Raw genomic sequence first — 25,402 nt, 5'->3', positions numbered from 1 at the left:
ACTGCAATAATATAGAGTTCAAGTCTGGCCTCATATATTGACTCTCTGTTTCAAGCTGGGCAAGTGACTTAACCAGTGTTTACTTCAGATTCTTCAACTGGAAAATAGAATCCAAGCTTGACAAAATGGTCATTGAGGGCAATACTAGGGCAAGTATCAATGTTAGAAGAGTGGGTGTTGTTAAAAATCACAGGCTATAACCTGGTACTGTGTAGCCCAAAATGCTCTTCAAGGGTTCCTCTGCTGCTTGCTTCACCACTTTATTAATATCATCACATTTGTCAGGTTTGCAGGTGGCAGGTCAAGGAAGGCCATATCTGTGAGCTCTCCATTCAATTCAAGTATGACCTTCTTTATAGCCTTAGCAGTACCAGTGGATACAGGGATAATGTTTTGGTCAGCACCTTGCCCATTATGACACAGCTTATCTTATGGGTAACAGTAATGGCTCAGCTTTCCATTCTCAGCCTTAACAGTTCCTTTGAATTTGCCACGTGTGAAATCATATTGAAACATATAAACCATGTAGTTAAAGTCAATGAAGGGATCACTGATGGCCACAATGTCCACTCTGCCTAAGATGAATAGATCCCTTATCTCCAGGCACCCCATATGGTCAAATCCATTGACTCTGACTTTCACCATCTTGTTTTAGGAATGTTACCAATGCACTAGATCTTGACATCAAGTTTGGAAGAAGAATTGAAAGCCCAGGGATAGTATCTTTGACCCAGAAAGTTACAGGATTGTTGAGCATGTCCATAGGGAGTATATTGACCCATTTCATGGAATAAAGATGGCAGAGTTGTTCTGACCATTGCTGTGCTTTAAGAATTGGAGGGGACAGGAAGGAAAGGTAGAGACTCTGATGAAGTCCATGGTCAAGAGGCAGTAAAGAAAGAAGTCCAAGAGGAAAGAGTGAGTTAAATATGCCTGAGACTTTTTTTTTCTGAAATAGTACTCTGAAAAAGGCAGTCTTCAATATGGGAGTCGGGACAGTGGTAAGGTACCCAGGGTTGAAATTTTTCTAATGGCTTCTGTGGCTTGAAAGTTGCTACTGAGGTTATGGAGGAGCAAAATACAAAGGCAGGAATGAATTCAGAATCAGTTTCATTCAGAGTCAGATAAGGATCTGATGTGTATACAGAAGCATATTGGTACTATTGCAAAGAAATCTTAATGTTCTAGATTGAGTTTGATATGTGCCAAATTATGATAATGTCTATCAATTGTATTATCCTTTTTTATTTATTATCCCTTTTTATTTTGTAATGTTTGTTTTTGCTGTCCTATAGCATGAATGCAACGCTTTGTTGGTTTTTTTTTTTTTTTTGATTCATTTTATTCCTCTAATATCCTTCAGTTTTATTTTGTGTGCTGTTTTTTAAATGTCAGAAGGGATGTTTTCTTATCTGAACTGTCACTCTTTTTCATTTTATTGGACTGTTTAATACATTCATATTTCAACTTATAAAATTTAGATTTCTATTTTTTCTCTGTTTGTATCAAATATTATTTTCTTTCAAGTTATTCGTCTCTTTTGCTGTATATATAGTATAATCTTTCAATAACTTTAATCTTTTTTTCTCAGCTACAATGTCTGCCTTACCCCAATCTCCTCCTATATTTTGCTACCTTTATCCCTTTGTATATTTTTTCATTAATTCTTTTTTCTCTCTTGATTTTATAATTTTATGTAATTCTTCTCCTTCCATCACTTTTCCTCCTCTTGGTCAAAGAGATTCTCCTGTCTTCTCCTCTCCTTCAACTATCCCTAGTCATTAATCTTTAAATTTTCACTTTTTGTGCCTCTTCCCAAAAAGTATCTTTCTCACTTTTTTATTATTCATACTCTTTTTTGTTTACCCTAGACTCTCATTCTCTGACTCCCTATAATGATGTTTTCTCTCTTTTCTCTTTATTGCACATGTAATTAAAGCTCCCAAGTTTCCAAGGCTCTCTCTTCTAGATGTTTTCTGAACTTACTCCAAGGATTCTTATTTTTTGTTGTGTCTTACTTCCAGGACAATGTTAATTATTTCAGGTGTCAAAGAGAACAGTGCTTCATTGGATAACCCTTTTCAACCACATTCTTAATTATGCTTCTTACCTCTGATCTATAAATCTCTCCCTCTCTCCCTCTCTCTCTCTCTTTCTCTCTCTCTCTCTCTCTTCTTCTTCTTCTTCTTCTTCTTCTTCTTCTTCTTCTTCTTCTTCTTCTTCTTCTTCTTCTTCTTCTTCTTCTTCTTCTTCTTCTTCTTCTTCTTCTTCTTCTTCTTCTTCTTCTTCTTCTTCTTCTTCTTCTTCTTCTTCTTCTTCTTCTTCTTCTTCTTCTTCTTCTTCTTCTTCTTCTTCTTCTTCTTCTTCTTCTTCTTCTTCTTCTTCTTCTTCTTCTTCTTCTTCTTCTTCTTCTTCTTCTTCTTCTTCTTCTCTGTCAATTTTCTTTCCCTCCAGCCCTAGTTTTCTTCAAAATTTCCTTCCAGGATTAATTCTTTCCCATATCTCCTGGTCCTCAAACACTTCTAGGGTTTCTAACTCTGACCCTCTTAATATAGAACAATTAAGATTTTCCAATCTCTGAATCTCCCAAGACACACCTAGCATAAGATTCTTAATGTCTTTCACAAATTATTTCTCTTTACCTAAAAGAGCATTTATCTTTTAGGATCCCTTCTCACAGCAAAATAAGGCCTCCTTCCTTTCCTCTTTTAAAATTTTTATCCCTCCTCCTCATTCATTCTCCTATAGGATCTTTTCTTTCTGAGATCATCTGAGAGATTTTGTTCTTTACTTTGAGAAACTTTAAATTGACCTCAGCACATTGCAAACTTTTCTGTTCCCCTGTTCCCCTACACTCTCATTCATAATTTGGTTTCCCAAAACAAAACACTGATTCACCTGTAGGCATGATAATATCTTGTTCTGTCCATGATGATTTCTGTTTATCTCTCTACTATTTTGTGTTTCAGATTTCTGTCTTTAAGAAGTCCTTTACTGATTGTTTTTTCTTGTTATTCTGTTGGTATTGTTGTCCTTGCCTGCTACATTTATTCATTCCCCTTGCATTTTTATTTTTGGAATGTTTGAGAAGCAAATAATATCTTCAGTTCTGGCTTTCTTTTTAAAAGTGTTTCAAACTCATTTTTATTATTGAGTGTTCATCTTTTATTATTTATATTTAAGCTTAGATTTGTAAAATATATCATTCTGGGCTACATCCTGAACTCCATTACTTTTTAGAACACTTTATTCCATTTCCTTCTATCTTTTTCTGAGCTGCCAAACAGTCTTGCATTATTCATTTTTATCCTTTCCCTCATATTTGAAATATTTTTGCCTGATTGATTTTAGAATTTGTTGTTTCCAAATTGAATTATTAAATTTGACCATTATGTGTCTTGGAACTTTCAGTCTTGTTTTTTTTTTTTTTTTTTTTTTTTTTTTTTCTGGAGGTAATGTGTAAATACTTATCATTGGAATTTTATGTTCTATGTTCAAGAGGCCTGGGTAGTTCTCTTTTATTATTTTCTACATTATGGTGTTTTATGTCCTGTCATGTTCTTCTGGAATAATCTTGATCCTTGGATTATCCTATCTTTGAGAGCAGGATGTTTTTTTTGGTTTTTGCTTCCTATTTCTGAATTGAACTTCACTTCTGTGTATTTATATGTCAATCTATTGTTTCTTTTTTATTTCTTTGGTGCGTTTAGCTATTGCAGTTTCCAGTTTTTTTTTCTATTTTATACTTTATTTTTTGTCATATAAGCCATGAATTCTTCTTTCATAATTCTTATTTTTCTTTTGAACACTCAAGAATAGCATGTTGTGCTTCCACAGTTTCCTCAGATTCTACAGGATCCTCTGTCTAATCCAGTATAGAAGTCTTTTATTTTGCTTTGCAATATTTATTTATAGGAGCTTGAATGATTTGCTAGATCTGCAGGCCATATTTTCTTCTATTGATTTATCTGTATATGTTCAATATCTTTGCATTTTCAATGTTTTCTAAAAAGTAAGTCATTTTAGTTTCCCCCCTTATTTCTCTATTTTTCACTTTCTGACTCCCTTTTTTCTGATTGCAATTTCCCTGAAGGTTGAATCTCAAAGAATCTCAGCTTCCTCCTACTCTAGGTAATTCATGGTTCACCTCCCTAGGTCTCTACCCAAGGTGACTTTTGGGTGGTCAGAATTGCTTCCAGCTAGGTGGTGTGCTTAATGAAGTGCTGCATAGCACTCTTCCCCCTTACCTAGCATGGTTCTCCCAAAACCTGTCTTATTCTTTTTCCTCTTCCTTATCCCTGCACAGATAGTTCAAGTTTTTGGAGTCCTGGTTTTATGGGGGGTTTTCTGCCAGGGGACCCATTCTGTGAGTGCTACAGAGTTGTCAATTTTAGCACTGGTAGTTCAGATTTTTTTCAGCTTTTTTGATGCAGAGCTTTGGTTCCAAAGAGGTATTTGCTCCTGAAGGGTTATGGTTGCCTGGTTATTTGATTCACCAGTGAAAATTCCTATAGCCTAGAATCAGGATCTCCATAATACTAGAAAGTTGGAGGGAGAATAGAAAATGGGGGTTGGATTATTGTGGTAAACCTGTATTATATCCTTGGATCTGTTAGTACAGCCTTGTTGCTGGTAGCATGGGAAGTGGTATTGAATGAAAGTCAGTGGGCATTGATTCATGGTTTTTATGATTTATTTTTTAATTTCTTTTGGATTCTGATTTTCCTAAATCATGGAGACAACTGAAGTTTCTTTGTCTTTGAAGCATAAGTTCTCTTTTGGAGGGGTTTAAGAAGTAATGGGAGGCAGAGCACTTCTGTTTTTCTTCCCAGGTTATTTTTACCTTCTGAATCCAATTCTTCCTGTGCAACAAGAAATTCGGTTCTACACACATATATTGTATCTAGGATACACTATAACACATTTAACATGTATGAGATTGCCTGCCATCTAGGGGAGGGGGTGGAGGGAAGAAGGGAAAATTCAGGATAGATGTGAGTGAAGGGATAATGTTATAAAAAATTACCTATGCATATGTAGTGTCAAAAAAAGTTATAATTATAAAATTAATTTATATAATTAATATAATTAATTATATATATATTTGATAATGATTGGATATGTGGAATGGAATGAATGAGAATAAATAGTCAAGGATTTCCTGAAACATTAAGCCTGGCATATTGGGAAGATGGCTATGCCTTTGATACATAGTTAATAATAGTTGTCAGAAATTTCGTAGTAAGCATTTATGAAACTCCCACAGAGTACCAGGTAGCAATAATAAAATACTCCTAAAATAATATAAAAATAAAGAGAGAGCTAGAAAGATGGAAGGCATGGAAGCAGTGGAGATAATGAGTTGTGTTTTGAAGATGTTGAATTTGAAATGACTATAGTAAATACATAGAATTTGACCCTCCAATTATATAGATAGCTTGAGAAGAATATGAATTGAGAAAATTTCACTAGACTTGGCAATGCAAATATCACTGGTAACTTTGTAAAGGAGAAATTTATGTGGAACAATTGAGTCATAAGCCAGACTGAAAAAAGATTTAGAAGAGAGTCAGGGGAGAAAAAAATGGAGATACCTGGTTTAAATGGCTTTTTCAAAGAGTTTACCCATGATGAGAAAGAGAAACATAATAATGACAGTGATAAGATTATGTGACAGGTTTTTTTTTTTTTGCCTTTTGGATTTATTAAGTTAGGAAATACATGGACAGTTTATAGGTAGGAAGGAAGGAGTCAGTGCATATGGAGATATTAAAGGCAATAGTATGGGGATGTTAGTGGGGATAATCTGCTAGAGAAATGGAGTTTAAAATGGAATTAAGGATATTTGTAGAGGATCAGGCTTTGGTAAAGAGAACAGAGTGAAGGAAGCTATAGTGAGGGAAGATATATAAGAAACCTAGTGTCATTTCCATATCACCATGAGGTAGGTAGGTGGTATAGTGGATAGAGTGCTAGATATGGAATTAAAAAGACTTGACTTTGAGTCTTTTTTCAGATGTTTATGGCAGGGTAGCTCTGATCAAGTCATTTAAATTCTCAGTGTCAGTTCTTTTCATTTGTAAAATATAATAACAGCATCTATTTTATAGTGTCGTGAAGACATGTTTAAAGTGCTTTAAAAACTTTAAAGCATTATACAAATATTAACTAATATATATATATATATATATATATATATATATATATACATTAATAGGGATTCATAATATCTTGTAAAGGATTTGCCACAAAACATGATAGTATTTCCAAACATGATACTATTTCTTTCCACTTTAGTTCAGTGGAGTTTGTGTTTTCATCAAAAAGTGTACACTCTTTTAAGCAGTAATAGTTTGAAAAGCACATAAAATTTTTCTAAAGTAAACAAAAAATAATTGAGCATTTTGTTCCCAGTCATAAACTAGGACATAAAAGCAAGTGTTTGTGTGTGTGCACATGTGTGTGCACACATGTGTACATGTGCACCTGTGAACACATACACATGTGCGTGCATATGTATGCATATGTATGAATTGTAGCAGAACTCTGGAAAAGTGTGTTTGTTCTAGATATTTTTTTATAATTCATTTTCTGAGAAGAAACATCCTTTATTAGTGGGATCATGGCATTTTTCCTAGTCATGCAGAGAAATGACCTTAGATATTTAGAACTGATAATCAAGATGCAACAGTAAATGTCCAATAAACCCAGAGTTTCATGCCTAGAAGTAATTTTGGTTGCTGAAACCTAGTTTACTATTCCATTTGTCAATGGAAATTAAAGATTCTACTTTCAGGCATCAAACCAGACATATCTAAAACAAGTATAGATAAGTTGATCACTTCCAAATGATTATTTTCTATATGTTTCTAGTCACCAATAATAGGGAATGTTGTCAAATATTTCTCAAAAAGCTCACACTGTCATCTGATAAGATAAGCTTTCGTACATCAGAAACCTGACTACTTTCCAATAACTTGATTTCACAAATGGAAAAACAGCATCTGTTTTCCTGCAGCTTCCCATATGGCTAGTATTGTTGCTAAGACAAGCTGAAGCAGGTAGCCCATGTGAGAGTGCCCCTCTGGAGTGCTGCAGCCTCCTGGGATCAGATAACACTGGTCTGCTGTGAGGGACACTGGCTCCCCAGGCAGTTGAAACTGCATATTTAATCAACATATGCAAAGCATCCGTCTGAACAGCAAATTACAGAAGAAAAAAAAAAAGATCAAATGCAACATTTAGTACTTCTCAGTTTGCATTTGCAGTGGGCTTATTTTGACAGGGGTATTTAATGCATCATTCTTTTAAGTGTTCAAGAAAAAATACCCACTATTCATTACTATTGGTGGAGACAGAATTAATATGTCCATAAACAAAAAAGAGCATGTCACTAGTCTATAAGTAGTTCATAGAAAAATAATAATTTTGAAAAATATAGCATATAATCACTCATGATGGAGGAAGTATCTTTCCAGTACTTTACAATGGTGTAGAGGTGATGATCTTGGATGCCTGATAGTATAAGCTTGGGCAGATGTGGTTTTGAAGTGATTTTGTTAAAAATATGGTCCAGATAACAGGCTGAGATGACTGTCTGAGAACAAATCAAGCTAAGAATAGAAAGGCACGTCATCAATAACTTGGCCCTGAGGTGATGCCTTTTTTGACCAGGGAAATGAAATAAAGAATCTAAAAAAAATATCCTTCATTATTTCAAACCCTTCTATTTTTTGAGTGACTTCGAATTTTTAGAATAAAATTTATGTCTGATTTGAAATTATTATAAATATAAGATCATTGTCCAGTGTCCAGTAAGTTAACATGCCATTTAAATAATTGAACCATATTGATACTGATATTATCATATAAAGCACAAACAGAAGGCTAAAAGAAGTTATATATAACCTAAAGGATGATAAAATCATCTTCCCTGCTTTCTTTGTGAAAAATGTGAGGGACTATGAATATGAAACATTACATATATCATCATACTAGGTTGATATGTTAATTTTGTTGAAGTGCTTTTTTATTTAAAAAAAAATTTCCTTGTAACAAAGTATTGTTCACTGGGAAGAAAGAAGGAAAGAAAAAAATGTTCACTAAAGGTGATATAAAAAGATAGAAAAAAGATTCTTTTACAAATAGAAATCATTGGTTCCTAATATAGAAGATATATGAAACTTGGGCATCTTTGTATTAGGGAAGATATCAAAGACAACATAAAATTAAGTAATGATAAGATATTGCAAAGAATCCTAATAGATTTAACCTGACCTGTTGCAATAACTCATGAATAATGTAAAGCTAAAACATGAAAAGGACAAAAATATTTATTTTGATAATCATTGAGATAAAGTTTAACTGATATACGGTAGTCACAACAAAGAGAAGTCAAAGTATTTTTGAAATCATAGTCAGAAAACAACTGACCTCACCTCATCCTCTTGCCAAGTAGGGAGAAAGGGCAGTCAAGAGTAAAATTTATTTAGAAAACAAGCTCATTTGGAAAATATGATAGAAGAGAATAATGAGAAATTGCAAGCAATTGCAACTCCTAAAACAATAAAAAGCAGGAGAAACTAAAATAACTCTACAGAAAACTAAATGTGAGAAAACTCAAAGAACCACATGTTCATGTGAGCAGTCCTAGATAAAATTGGCATGATAACACAAGATTGATAATGTACAAATATAACAATGTAAAATTAAAAAGAAAAATTTTAAAAGTATTTAAGAATGTATAAAACATTTGCAAAATATCTAGAAAAATTATAATAATAGTGACCCTTAGCATGCCCGACTTGATTTTCTCAGAGCTGGCTTACTATGAAATGAGTGACAACAACAAATAGGCACAAAATTAACATATTTGTTAAAAATTCTGTAACTATTTATTTTCATCATCAATGAGAGGCAGTAAGCACATTTCAACTCCAGGGGAATATAAAAAGAAATAGAAATGGGCACCTAGAAAAAGATTAAGTTAAAAAGAGTAGTTGGACTAAAGTACAGAAAGACAAAAATTTATGATGAAGAGTGTTTGAAAGCACTGAAGGCATTTACAAGATTTCTCAGGAAAAGAAAGAAATCTAAGAAATGAAGCAAAAACTACCAAAATATTAATTTCCCCAAAGTCAACCAATAACTCCAGTAATGATTACTGGATAATTTCTATAAAATCTTTTAAAAATTATCCAAATGCATATGTAGGGTATCTCTAAAAGAAAACTCTCTCTCTCTCTCTCTCTCTCTCTCTCTCTCTCTCTCTCTCTCTCTCTCTCTCTCTCTCTCTCTCCCCTCTCTCCTCTCTTTCATATGTATATATATATATATATATATATATATATATATATATATATATATATATATATATATATATACATAATTGATTCTTTATAACTCACAGAATTTTTACAGTTACAAAATTGGCTGAATGCTGCAGAAAAAGGAAAAATCCCACCATATTTATTCTTTGTTGATTATTAAAAACCATATGTTTTGGTAGAGCAAAATGAAGACATAAAGGCTCTCTTCCAACAAGTTGCATCTCTTGCATGTGTTAAGATAAGACAAGATTCCTTGATAAATGCATCCATAGAAATATCTATTTTTGAAGACTCTGATTAGTAACATCAACCAAGATCCAAAACAGAATGTTGTATGTTCACCAAAAATAACCCCTATTGTCACAAACATGTATTGAACAAGGTCAAATGGATGAAAGATGTTCAACAGATGGCAAGGTCTTCCCAAATGTTGTTTATGAATGATATTGTGTTTGCTGCATCAAGTTCCAGAATTGCTTCTTCAATGAGATCCTTGAATATTCAGAAGCATAACCATATACAAAAACAAAACAACTCATTTTGGAAATGTCTTTTGTGTAAACCAGTTGTTTCTCAACATTTTAATCACATAAATAATTTTTAAGAATGCATAATCCCAAATATCTATATGAATATGTCTCTATATTTACTTATAAATCATAGATAGATATTACTTCAGTGTGTACGTTATAAAACTTACATAAAATGTAATTTAAAGAAATTAGAAAGGTGAAGTATTTTGCAAATATTTTATTTTTCAATGATGTAATGAACTTTTGGACTTTTGCTATAACATGATTTGTTATTAATGATTATATTTTCATAATCACTATTCATGATATTTTGGTAAGAGCAATGTGACTGAAAAAGCTTCATTATTTAAAAAATCTTTAATACTTGATGATATAATGATTAAAAAGTGCTTCAAATGTCAATTTATTTTGAAACTTGCTTACAATGATTATCATAGTTGGAAAAATACCTCATTATCATATGGGAATCCAAATGGAAGAACTGAGTTGCTGACTGTATTTATTTAATCAGAGTACCTATTTTAAAATGTTGTCCACAAATTTTGGAAAGGCTTTTAAAATTGCAATTTAGCTAGGAAATTTCCATTATTCTGGATGTCAATCAATTGTTCTTATAAACTAATTAAAAGGTGCTGCATTTTTATTTTGCCCACAAATTAATTCAAAACTCACTTGTATTTATCAGTTAGAAGATTTTTAGCAGTTTAAAAATTGTTCCCACGGTTTTAAGTATGTATATATGAGTTTTATGGGTGAAAAACATTATCTTTCAATAACCCAGAGAAGAAGGAAGAGGAGTTAGCAGTGCTACACAGTTGACAAGAAGGATGAGAATTAAGGAAAAGTTATTAGATTTGATAATTAAGTGGTCATTGGTGACTCTGAAGTAAGCAATTTCAGTTGGATGAATGTAATAGGGTCAGTGAGTTCTGAAATACTAATTGAACTATAAAAACCTAAACCTAAACCAAAAAAACACACTAAAAGGCAGTCACATTTTAATTAATTTATTACAGAATTTGGGGCAGCTAGGTGGTGTAGTGGATAGAGCACCAGCCTTGAATTCAGGAGGACCTGAGTTCAAATCTGCTCTCATACACTTAATACTTTCTGGCTGTATAACCCTGGGCAAGTCACTTAACCCCAGCCTCAACAAAAAAGAAAAAAAAATTATTACAGAGTTCTGAGATAAACCTTTTCTCTAATAATCCAGGGGAAATGTGGAGTTGTTATAAGGACTTTATGAAAAAAATCCCCATTTTTAAAAATACTAAGACTATTTCTGATGTAGACTTCTATGTATTCCATTATATTACATTATGATATCAGGTTAAAAACCTTAAGTAAATTTAATCTACAATAGTTATTCTTTATATGGCATTTTGATTACATAAGTGCTTTCCTTAAAATATTACTGTGAAATGTATCCTTTAAATATTGTGATCCCCATTTTATTGATGAATAAACTGAGATTTAGAGAAGCTAAACAATTGTTAATGTTTATACAGCTAGTTGGTAGTGTAGAAATGAAATTAAAGATTCTGACTCATATTCCTGAAAGATTGTGGGTAATTGTTATTTCCATATAAAATTGACTATCTTTAGGCAGAACAATTGAGAATTCTTGCTCAATTTATTGTCATCATACACTTTTAAAAAATATCTTCATTCAACTGTGGTGGGTTTTTTGTACATTATCTATATTTTCCAATATATTCCTCAATGTCACCTTGTCCTTCAAACTTTCTTATAAAAATAATTTTTGCAAGACTAATTCTTTGAAGATGTATGATATTATATACTATTTTTCATATCCCATAATCCCATGATACTGAAAAAAAGGAATTGAGGTGACTTTTTATATCTATAATATCAGATGAGATAATATATAAATTATTTTGTGAAGTTTAAAACTTTATATAAATGTCATCATCTCCATCATCATTATCATTATCATCATCATCAAGCATTTCTTATTTGACTCAAAGATTCCACAATTAGGCACATACACCAAGTAGGGAAACAATAAAAAAAAATTTAAAAAAAACTGCTATTTTTTAAGGAATTTGTGTAATTTTACAGATTCTTGAATGTGTTTGATAGATTGATGTTTTATGCAATTTGTTGTTATTTTCAATGGAATTTTCTTTATATTTTCCCCTTATTTAGAGCAATATTGCCATTACTGTGTACAACTTACTCTTTGTTCTGCTCATTTGACTCTTCATTAGTTCATGTAAATCTTTTCATGTTTTTCATCAGATCAAGCAGCTCCCGCAAGTATCCATAGTCAATAGGGATACCATTCTCCTGCAAGTATCCATAGTAAATAGGTTTTCCAGTCCTCTGCTACCACACTCACTGGGTATGTGCTCACTTCCCCTCACCCAAAGCTTTAGCCCAGAACTACATTTAATCAATTCAACTTGGTCTGATGTCCAGCAACAGCAGAGTGATCTCCAATCATTCCCTCTTTAGCTATCTGAACCCCACAGAGTCCATGAGATAAAAGTTACAAGAACTGTGGCCAACTCCCAACATCTGCTTCCAGGGCTTGTTGTATATCAATTAAGTGGAGTCTTCCTGCAAGTATTTGTACTTCTATAAGGTCAAAGCTCTGTCCCTGAAGGTCAAGTCTTTTCTAGGTCCATCATAGTTATTTCAGAAGAACAACTACTTTACATTGATTTTTAATTGTTTCTGCACCTCAAAGTTCACTTTTATCTTGTTTGTAGAAGAATTTTGGAGAGCTCAGTGTTTAATGTCTGATTCTATCAGGTTCCCAGAATCTTCTTCAAAATAATCATTTAAAAAAAACCAAAATTTCATTATCATATAAAAATGTATTTGACAAAATAAAGGTGGTGCTAAAATTTTTAACAAACCTCCACAAAACACAGCTACACAAGAACTTTCAAAATATTGTAAATATGTTTTGAATTCACATTTAATACTAGTATTATATACCATAGTACACTAATTCACTGTTAGTGAAACTGTGATCTGATTCAACCATTTTGGAAAGCAATCTAGAAGTATTCCCAAAGAATTATTAAACTGCCTATCCCCTTATGATCCAGCAATAGCACTTCCAGGTCTATTTCCAAAGATAAGGAAAAAGAAAAGAAGCTAAAATATTTATAACATATCTCTTTATGATGGCAAAGATGGTAAATTGTGGGAATGACTATCAATTAGGGAATAGATAAACAAGTAATGGCATATGATAGTGATAGAATATTACTGTACCAAAAAAATAATGATATGAATGATATTTTAAAAAATGAATTCATGATGAAATGGAGTGACTGTCATATTACTATTATAAACCTTAAATTAATTACACAGGATGTATAAAGAAAGATGCTATCTGTTTCTAGAGAAAGAACTAATAAACTGATAAAACTGAAGTAGGGATAAAATGATGTCACATATACAGATCTATAGATTGATCCATCAATTGATAGATAGATAAATAGATAACAATTTGTGTCTAATGGTAGTCATTGGTAGGGGAGAGAAGGGGAAGAAACAAAAAGAAAAAAAAAGAAAGTTACATAATAACTTCAATATATATTTAAAAGGTAGAGCAAGTTATACATAAAAGTTTATAGTTTCATGAGCAACCATATATGTATGGTATAGTATTTGTGTATATATACATACATATATATATATATATATATATATATATATATATATATATATATATATATATATAATGTTATGTAAATGTTTGTTATTTCATAAATTAAAATGAAAGAAAATATACCCATCATTTGGAGAATAACTAAACAAATTGTGGTATATGATGGTGATAGAAGAGTACTGTGCTTTGAGACATGTTAAGTTTAATGATCTTAGAAAAAATGTAAAAACTTGCATAATATAATATTGAGTTTCAGAGATACCCAGTTGCTCACACATTTCTTTTTTTGGGCAAATATGCTGCGGTTAACAACACAATAGTTTTTTGAGGGAGTATAGTCTTCTACATAATCAACTTCCTCAAAATAAACCCATTCAACAATTTCCTGCCAGTTATCTTGATATCTTAAGCTCCTTTCATAAATGCTTTGAAAATTTTTATCTCTAGTACAGATTTCTTCCATGTGTACTCATTCTGTCCATCTGCTCTTTGATTTTTAATTTCTTAATTTTAAAAATTTCTTAAATTTTCATTTCAATTTATTATGAACTGGTATTATTGTTCAATTGTGGTGGAAATTTTTTTTTACTTATAATAAAATCAATTTGGTAAAGCTATAAATTTTTAAAAATCTGTTTATTGTTCAAATTACATCCATAAATGTATTTGGGAGGGTTGATATTATTTTGATCTCATTCCATGCTTTCTTCAGATTTGCATTATTTTTGACAACTTTTTATGATTTAAATAAATGATGTTACCTATAATTTTGTAGAGATATAACAAACACAAAACAACAAAAATGATTAAGATTAGAAAAAAAGCAATATAATGAGGAGTACTGTGTAGTTATGTAAAAAATATTCTGTAGTTAGATTTAGATGAAATGTCAGTGCTTTGAAAATTCTCTGTGACATATTACTTATATGTCTGTGAAATATTCCTTAAACCTCAGTTGCCACATCTATGAAATAAGCACAATATAGCATGAGAAACCTAGAGTAGGAATTTTTAATCTGGGTTCCATGGACCTCTCATGATTTGAAGGATAGATTTCAGGGAAACCATGGCCTTGAAGAGGAAAAACTGCCTCAATATAATTGGTTTTCTTTGTAACCCTACATATTTTACACTATGCATTTAGAAACATTATTCTTAGAAGAGGTTCAGAGTCTTCACCAGATTGCCAAAAGAGTCTATGACACAAAATGGTTAAGAATCTCTAATCTTAAAAGACAACTTGGACAAAAGTCATGGAGAATAGGTAGCCATGACAATTTTAATTTTCAGGAAAATACATGACACTGAATATTTAGGAATACTTATTTTGCATGGCTGTTGAGAGAATTACATGACATGGAAATAGAATAAGTAGTATGCAGATCTACTTTAGTTTATACAAATGTTATTAATAATTATAAAAGCATAATAATTACAAATTTTGGAATTTTTTGATACAAGGTCAACTTTCCTATGAGAAATACTGAATTTGTTATGTTTATTTTGAATAGTTTGACTATATGTTACAATTTAAAAGAAAATACTGTGCTTATCTAAATTATCTCAGCTCACAGGTTATTTCTACATAGTATTATACAATACAAATTATATTATTTCCACATATCTACATACTATTGAATATTAGTATATCTATGGGTATAGATCGTTACTCAAGAAAGTTGACAAAGTAGTTCCTTTTACCCTATGACAGATACTGTTTAATTATGGAGAGTTAAATGAGCACAGTAGACCATATCTTTCTTCCATTCTTTCTCCTAAACATCATGTCTTCATGATTCATATGAAACACCTTGAATTCTGTGAGAGAAAAAGGAAAATGCTCATAGAATTTCCATTTCTTTATTTCTATAACTCCTCTAAAATAACACATGAAAAATTAGGGATTCTTATTGTCTATATATTTTCTCTGTTGGGTGTAGTAAAAAATGTATGCCTCTTCACTTATTTAGACAAGAGTTTCTTAACATAATTATGGCATAGTCTTTAGTGGCAGCCTATTAACACTATGGACCCTTTCTCAAGATACTGTTATTAAATGTATAAAATAAAATGGCAAAGAAAACTTTGTTATTCTTAGTTTTCAATCATTAGAATAGTATTTTTTTTTAAATTCAAAGAACTCTTAGTTCCAGATACTTGTAGGAAGTGAACATGAACATGGTGGACTTTAGTTTTTTCATTTACAAAATGAATGGGTTGGATTAGATCTCTATGGTATTATCTTTTTAAACCTTATTAAATTAAGGATTTTTAAAAAAAGGATAGCTTTCTCTCTTATTGGGCTTAATCCTATTGTTTTCTAGTATAATAGTTTTATCATCCTTTTGCAAATCAGGAAACAGAACCTTAGAGAAGTTGTAGTTTATACAAAGTTGTATGGCTGAATGAACCAGGGCTCAATCATATATCTTCTATCTCAAAATCCTGTGTTCTTTTCCTTTCCCCATTCTATCTCTCCAAATTCTTCAAATGTTTCTAGAGCATTAGATCATAGCCTCTTAAGTATTCTGATAAAGGTTTAAATGGCAAACAGTAAAAAAGTTTTTAAAAAGGAACAAAAAGGGTTATTTTAAGGTTCTCATTTCCAAATATGTAAAAGTGCCAAAATCCAGTCTCACATATAGGAGTGGAATTTTTACATTGCTTGTATACATGGAAACAATTTATTTTAAAAAGGGGGGAATCCACCTCTGAGATTAGAGAACAACTGACAACAGTATCATTCATCTTGGCAGAAGTTGACTGAGCAGATGATATAGATCCACTTTACTTGGACTCAATCAAAGGTTTTGCTGTTTTCATTTCACAGGCCAGATGTAGCTCATCATCAGTTGGAACCAATTCCAGAAGAGGTGTTATAGTCTCTAGTCCAAGAGAGAGTCTGATCCAGGCATCAAAAGAGCCATGAGAAAAAGGAATGTTTGCTACCAATGGTCGCCCAGATATCTGGTGAGCCCACTGTTAGGTTCACATTCATCAGTAGAATCTATCTATAAGTGCTATAGTTGTTGCTGTTTTTTTAATGACTTCCCAAATAATTGAATTGATGACTTTCCCCCCTATAATGTTATTCTATCACTTTAAAACATTGATCCTAGAGCAGAAAGCAAAAGGGGGGAAACAATGAAGTTTTGGGTTGTCAAAAATTTAAAAAAAATCTGAATGCTACTTATTTATTAAGGATATGATAAATTGTCATCTTTGAATAATTTAGGCCATTTTCAAATGATTTTTGAAATATATTGATTTGCTCATTTTGAAGTATCTTGTATGTTACTTCTTCATTTCATATTTTCAAAAAAAACACAAATTCTTAGATTATTGAAAGAAATATAGCAAATCGATATTTTCTAGCAAACATAAATAAAAAATTGACAGTTTTAACTATCTTAGATATTAATAAAGATGCAACTTTGTTTGCACTAGTAGTCATAGAATCATTTCATAAGAATTGTTTTAACCTCCATTCTCTATAACCCATATGATGATAGTCATGGACTAAGTTCATGGCAATTAATTTACTGCAATCCCAGGTAGTTGTTCTCATGAGACTTTGAAGAACATAGGGAGAGAGGGCTGAAACATGTAGAGAGTAGAAATGGCAAGGCAATTGAAGATCTGTGATGAGTTGGGTGACTTTATTAAATTCCGTGAAGATGCTTTTCACACTTGGATTATCTCCCAGGTCTTGACTTTTATTTTCTCTGAATTATTCTTCCTGTTCCTGTTCCTACCATCACCAGCTGATTGTCCCTTGAGGAGACAATGATTTCTCACAGATCCTCCCCTCTGGCTGTTGCACCGAAGCAAACACTTCATTCTTAAGTATTCAAAAGATTTTAGAAATCTAGGGAAAACAGGGAAACAAGCAATGAAATATCAGAAGTACAAAATCTAAAGCAGCAAATCTTTCTGTTTTAAAGAGTTCTTTGCAAGTCTGGTATAATCTATGGAAACTACTTTAAAATGCACAAAATAAAATAAATAGTACTATTAAGGGAATCAGTTGTATTTAAATATGATTGTTAAAATGTCAAAAAGCAAGTTTTATATATATATATATATATGTATATATGTATATATCTTTATAAACATACCTTAGACTTTGCAAATGTTACCTAAAATTACAAACAAATAATAAATACAAAATTTGGGATATCCTGAGGCAGATCTAAATGTTCTGTAGGAAATGTTGGGTTTATTATATTCACTTAAAAAATAGTTTGATCATAAATTCTAGACACAAACTTTAATATTCTTTATCTAAACTATAACTAATGAGGGAAAGGATAGGGGGAACCCCATTTCTTGATGCATAGATAATCCCATGAGGTGCAGTGTCCCCTGTAAAATGAATTTACAGGCCCGAAAACCTAGATTGATAAATAAAAGGTTTATTGTAGGAATTTGGAAGAAAAGTTCAGTTACAAAGACCCACGGCCAGAGGTGGCCACTGGGCGGGCAGGAAGAATACCATGTGTTGGCTGGGAGGGCTCCTGCAAAGAGGGCATTCCAGCTCACCTCTTTTATACCCAAAAGATGATGGGCGGTACCCCTACATTCTTGGCCGGCTTTTCAGTTAGCTCAGATCAGGTGAGGGCTGGGGGAAGCTGAGTTGATAGTGGGGGCTGGGCCCGGATATTCAAAGGGTGCCTTTGACCAGGATTTGTGAATCAAGGTCAGCCATGGGTTAGGCAATTAGAAAGGAATATTTCAACCCCCATCATAACATCTCTGATTATAGGTTATCATTAAGTTATGGATCCCAGATTAAGAATGTTAGCAGCTAGGTGGCATAATAGATGTGGACTCAAAAAGATGAGTTCAAATCTGGCCTCAGATACTAGCAGTATGATTCTGAACAAATCACTTAATCTCTATTTGTTTTAGTTTTCTTGATTGTAAAAAAAAAATAACATCTACATCAGTGAGTTGTGAGGCTCAAATAAAATTGAATGAAATATTTGTAAAGCACTCAGCCTGTGGCCTGACATTGCCTATACTATTGTATAGTAGGTACTATGCAAAAAGCTTATATTCTTTCCATATGCCATCTTTTGGTCTTTGATATGAACCAATAAAAAACTCAGATCCCAGGTTGTCTGAAACATCCCCAATGAGTATCTGTGCTTATAGCTCTTCAACAAGGTATCATTTAACATTGACTTGAGGATTAGCTACTCCACAGGATTTCTATCACATTGTTGATGAGATTTCATGATGAGGAGGTTTTATTTTTTCTTTACACCAAGTTTGAATCTGTTTTTTTAGTACCTTCCATCTGTTTTTTCTCTCTCTACTCTTTGGGCAGAAACAGAGTAAACCTGGTCCTTTCCCCCATAAGACCAAAGACCTAACTTTTCTAAGTCACAGACCTGCTTATCTATCTAGTAAAATTGCTGAACTTTTCATAATTATGTTTTTAAATTTACAAAATAAATTGCAGAGGATTATAGAAGAAACCAATTATATTGAGATATTATTACAAGTCAAGAAATGATAAAATGAGTGTTTCTCTATAAACTCCTTTTAACAGATTTTGAAATTATATCAGATTAAACACTGATGGAAAAATCCATAAAAAGTCCTTGCTTGGCTTAGGTCCCTAAACTTTATTAGGGAGACATACAGGGAGATCTGTAAGTACTGGAGAGGAAGTCCAGCCAGGAGCACAAAGTATTCTACTGACTATAAAGAAGTAAGAGGGTAAGACATCTTAGACCAACAATTGGACATTGTAATGAAGACAGGTGTTAAGTAGCAGTTTTTTCTCTCACTGTGCAGTCCCAAGTCATAGATCTAAGGCAGTCTAGGGAACCTATATATGACAAGGACATTCCCAGGTAAGGAAGCCCTGGATAGTATACAGATGAAGGAATAAGTTCAGAAAAGAACAGAAATAGCAGTAATAGTGTGATTCAGACTTCACATGCGAAATAATGTCTCACTTTCAAAATCTAGACTGGCTTGAAGAGAAATAATCAGGGCAGGAGCTTCAGATAAAAGGTAAATATACAATGCTACCACTGATTGAGAGCTTTCCAGCTAGTCAATGCACAAAGCCAAACTTAGATCAGGAATTTTCAGTGCTCAGACAAGATAAACAGCAATGAGATTTTGCCCTGCATCATATCTGGATCAGAATACTAAGAACTTGCTGATTCCCCAGTCTGTCCCTGAGATCTTGAAAAAGCATACTACTGTATACCCCAATAAAAACACCAATAGGAACAGATGCAACATCTCCAGAGGTACTACAGAATTTAATTTTGACATCAAATCTAACGTCAGAAAGTAGACTGGAAGTCAAACACACAAAACCCCATCATTATGAGGTATTTGAAGTCAGGGAAGACAAGATACAATCTCAGAAGAAAATGACTTAAAATATCTACAAGCATTGTTTCAATGCTTGTAGCACAAAAAGAACTTTAAAATCTTTTTATAAATAAAATGAGAAGAGAAAAGGATTCTGGGAAGATAGTAGAATAGATCAGAAAATTATAAGGTCTCCAGATGTCCCCCACAAACAAAACAAAATCACACCTCAGGTCAAACTTAGATCAATGAAAAATAAAGAAAACTTGGGGCAGAACAGGGATCCTCCAAGGATGATCCAAGGAGACCCAGAAACTTTAAACACTTGTAGGCTAGCTCTTCATAAAGAGCAAACGGGGTTGGGGCTAGTTGAGTTCAGAGGTAAGCTCAACCCAAACCACAAGAACTCTCACCTCCTGGATAACTTGGGGAATATAGAGTTTGACTAAGGCAAAACTGAAAGAACATCTCCTGATTAGGAATACCAGTCCCAGTTGTGCAGTAGAGACCCAACCCAGTATGAAAAGGAAACAGCACACAGGAGGAATGCAGAAGCAGTAGGGCAGAGACGCTGCAGGTTATGGACACTTGTAGGAGGCGGGGAGCTCTTGGTTTGGGGTTCCAGAAGAGGGGAGAGCCAAAGTGAAGCTCCCTACTCATGACTACCTAAGGGTTAGAGGTTGTAATACTAATAAGTTTTCATTTTTAAAAAATGAACAGGAAAAGGAAAATGAAAACAACCATAGATACTTACAATGGGGATATGGAAAGACCAAAGTTCAACTTCAGAGGACATCATTGACATAAAAAAGCCTCTCACCAAAGAGTAATGCCCAGAAAGAATTTATGGAAGGACTCAAAAAAAAGACTTTAAAAATCAAATGAGAGACTGAGGTAAAACTAAAACAAGCAAGCAAAGGAACAATTCAAGAAAAACAAGATTATATTTAAAAACCTCTTAAAGAAAAAAAATAATTCTCTGAAAATTAAAATTAGTCAAGGGGAAGGCAGTAAAGCTATGAGACCAAAAAAATAAGAAAACAAAATTTAAAGAGTGAAAATATAGAACAGAATGTGAAATGTCTTGTAAGAAAAACAACAGATCTGAAGACTAAATCAAGAAGAGAAAATATAAGAATAATTGGACTAAAGAAAGCTGTGACCAAAATAGCTGTGACCTTGACACAATAATGCAAGAAATTATTCTTTGTTCTATAATGATAGAACATGAGGGGAAAGTAGAATTTTTTTTTTTAATCTGATTACCACCACAAAGAGATCTGTAAAGGGTTAGAACTGAGCAATGCACTTGGATAATGAAGCACGTGAGACTAATTGCCAATTGGACGGTTCCCTATTAACTTGTTTGAAGGTTGACCCTCCCCAGCTGTTCTGTGCTGACTTGATTGGTGGGACAAAGAGGGGGAAGTGACTTGTGTGGGAGGAGTAAAAGAAACTTGGGTGGTGGAACTCACACTCACTTGCACTTGTGACCTGGAGTTGGAGGGGACGGAAAAGATCTAGAATAAAGACATTTAGTGATCCTGACTCCTGCTGATTTCTGGGAAGATAGAGTTCCAGAATTTGGTGTCCAACGTGTGGCTGGCACCCTACTTCCACCGGTGATCAGGAGATCAGGTGAGTATTCTAATAGGAATAAGGTACTTAACTTGTTAAGGACTAAATCAGCAATCTCTAGTAACTGAGATGGGGCAGATGTTAGGTAAATCCTGGGCCTCAGCTAACCTTGCTCCAACCCCAGCCCCTGCCTCATCTAGCAATGCTATAGAGGATATAATTAAGATAACTGATGAGAAAAGTTTACTTGTTACCATCCCACAAATGAATAATCTCTTACACTCATTGAGTCGCACATCCCCTTGGTTCTTAAATGAAGAAAAACTATGTATAGATAAATGGAAGCTAGGGGGACTTGAAATGAAAGAATTTTACTCAAAAAATGGGCTTTGTCCAATTTTCCCAGAGGTATTTTATCTATACAACTTGATTCTATTAGACTTAAGCTATCGAGAAGATTTTAGAAGAAGGAAGAGTTCTAAAAAGGCACAGAGAAGGAAGTGTGAGGAACAAAAGATAGAAGATAGGCAAACTCAGGACATTGCCAGAGGGCAAGGGGATTTGAATGAGGAATCTGAGTGTGTAGACTCTGATTGTCAGGAAGAAATTTCAACCCCACCTAGAGAGCAGATTATTGATCAGCCCACATCAACTCTACCTTCAGGGAGGGAGGAGGAGTAGTGGGAGGGGTGGTGACCTCATCAGCGCCCCCCCCCCCCCAACAACTGCCCACTCCTGTAACTAGATTAGAAAGAGGGCTTATTGAAGCAATTGAAAATGGAAAAGAAGTAGATAATGATTTCAAACTTCAACTTTTTCCCGTGATTCAACAGTATAATTCTGCAGGTCAAGAGAGTAGAAGATATGCTCCTTTTAATATGGATGTCCTTAAAAACCTGAAAAAATCTTGCACTGTCTTTGGGGCTATATCAAATTATGTTAAGATGTTAATACACAATTTGGCTTATGAAACCTTAACCCCTAGTGACTGGAAAGTAATTGCAAAGGTGTGCTTAGAACCTGGACAAAATTTGTTGTGGTTTTCTGAATTTACTGAGCTCTGTAGGATTCAAGCCCAACAAAATAGTCAAAGTGCAGTTAATACTTCCATCACCTATGACCTACTAACAGGTGTAGGTTCTTATGCAGACGCTTCGGTACAGAATAATTACTCCATAACAGCATTTGAGCAAATTGCTGCTGCTGCTATCAAAGCATGGGCTTCTCTCCCCAGTAAAAACTACAAGGGTGAGACCTACACAAAAATTATACAGGGACCAAATGAACCTTTTGCTGATTTTGTGGCACGTTTGCAGACAGCTGTCACACAGACTAATGGTGAAAATGAAGTAACAGACACTTTGGTAAGGCAACTTGCTAGAGACAATGCCAATGAGGTTTGTAGAAGGATTATACTAGGACTATGTAGGGATGCTCCTTTAGAGGAGATCATAAGGCGCTGTACCACAATGGGCACAAATACCTTTTATAGCCAGGCTATGATGCAGACTTCCCAAGATCCCAACATGGGGAGACAGGATCCCTTTTGGCAAGGGGTTTCCAGAGAGACTCGTCAATGCTTTCAATGGGGTAAAGTAGGCCATCTGAAAGCTCAATGTTGGCATAGAGACAGAGTGAGAAGACAGGCTGGGAGAACAAGACTCAAAACCCCATGTCCAAAATGCAACAGAGGACTCCATTGGGCCTCAGAGTGTAGACTGATTCAGGGAAACAGGATGAGGGGCCCAGCTCCAAGGCCCCAGGCAAAAAACACTTGGGGCATGATGGCAGCTGATGCCACACCCAGAGAGTGCCTCCAAGTCCAATACCCAGACATGACCAATCAGCCAGGAAGCCATCTGAGGGGAGAAAGGGATTACACAATCAGTCAGCCAGGAAGCAACATGATGGGAGAAAGGGACTACAATTAGGGAGGATAGAGTTGTATGCAGCTGGGACAATTGAGATACCCCCTGGAGAGGTGAAATCTGTTCCTCTCCAACCTATGGATCCCTTGCCTCCAGGCACAGTAGGCTTGACCATTTCACCTCCTGAGAGTACTTACAAGACAGTGTTCATTCATACACTGATGTGGGAAACTGGGGAATGTGTAGATAATATCCCAGTCACTAACACAGGGAGACAATGTGTGACTTATCAACCAGGGGAAGTAGTAGCATCGGGTTTATTGATACAGACTCCTAATAAGCAACCTGGTGACAGTCACCCATGTTCTGACTCCAAGCAGAAAAATCCAGGAATATACTGGACAGCAGCTGTGACAGCTGACCGACCTATGCTCACCATCTATATAAATGGCATAGCATTAAGGTGGACACAGGTGCAGATCGCACAGTCATTAGAGGTGCCAACTGGCCCAGTCACTGGCCAAAGAAAAAGGCAGACACCTACATGTCTGGGGCAGGAGGATCAATAGCAGCTGAAGTTAGTGCTACCCCTTTAAGATGGGTATTTGAAAGTGAAACAGGAGTTTTTACTCCTTTTATAGTTGAAAAAATCCCCATCAATCTATGGGGAAGAGACATTTTACAACAATTAGGATTAAAAATGAGTACTTCGGTTTTTTTAGGCAGGGCTGCTGTTGAAGGCCTGCCAACACTTTCACCTGTTCCTATCCAGTGGAAAACTGATACACCAGTGTGGATAGAACAGTGGCCCTTAGGTAGCGATAAAATTCAGGCCTTACTAGATATAGTACAGGAACAACTTGACCAAGGACACTTACAACCTTCTCTAAGTCCTTGGAATTCCCCAGTATTTGTTGTAAAAAAGAAATCTGGAAAATGGAGAATGTTGACTGATTTAAGAAAGGTAAATGAACAGATGGAAACTATGGGAACTCTTCAACTTGGACTTCCATCTCCTACTCAGTTGCCTAGAGAATGGCCTCTGTGGGTTATAGACATTAAGGATTGTTTCTATTCTATCCCTCTAGATAAGGAGGATATGAAAAGATTTGCTTTTTCAGTGCCCAGCGTTAACTTAGCTGAGCCTTATAAAACATATGAATGGACAGTTTTGCCACAGGGAATGAAAAACAGCCCTACTATGTGTCAAATGTATGTGGCTGCTGCTCTTAGTCCAGTAAGAAAAGCATTTCCAAAAGTAATGTTATTACATTACATGGATGATATATTGGGATGTGCACCTGAGGAACAAATGTTAGAAGCATGTCTACAAAAAACCATAGAAACACTAAGGAATTATAAATTGCACATAGCTTCAGAAAAGATTCAAAGACATGCTCCTTTTCAATATTTAGGATATGAAGTATATCCTAAGGTGCTTACAGTACAAAAACTCTCCTTAAAAACAGAGAAGCTAAACACCTTAAATGACTTCCAGAAATTGATAGGAGATATCCAATGGATGCGTCCCATGCTAGGGTTGACTACCTGTCAATTGCAACCATTATATGACATTTTAAGGGGAGACAGTGCTTTAAATTCACCACGCCAGCTTACAAAATAAGCTCAAGAGGCTTTGAGACAAGTTGAACTGGCTTTATCCAATGTAATCCCTTTGTCAAAAATTTAAAAATTAATGGTATAGAGAACTAAATTTAGAAGTTCTCTAGGGGTTACCCGTGGCTCCCCCTTTCTTTTGTTTTGTTATCATTGGATTCCCTAACATATAAAAAGACTGATGTGGGATTTCAAAAACTTGTGGGGATCATTGGATTCCCTAACAGTGAAGCAATGGACAATAGATTGGTTTTGGACTATCTCTTGGTTGCTGAAGAAGGGGTATGTGTGTCTGGTGTTTACATACCCTCCTTCTAGGACTTCTGGAAATCTCTTACAATACCATGTTGATTTATATTGTTTGTTATATCACTACTTGCATGTACAATTCCTGTTTGTTACACCACATCGAGTCTGCACTGACTGTGGGGAGAGTCACCACTAATAGCCTCTGCGTTATTGCTATGTGCTTGTGTAATAACTCCCATG

This window comes from Sminthopsis crassicaudata, chromosome 1 (genome assembly GCF_048593235.1).
Source record: "Sminthopsis crassicaudata isolate SCR6 chromosome 1, ASM4859323v1, whole genome shotgun sequence".
NCBI lineage: Eukaryota > Metazoa > Chordata > Mammalia > Dasyuromorphia > Dasyuridae > Sminthopsis > Sminthopsis crassicaudata.
The sequence above is the reverse complement of the archived record's forward strand: the minus strand, read 5'-3'. Positions refer to the sequence as shown.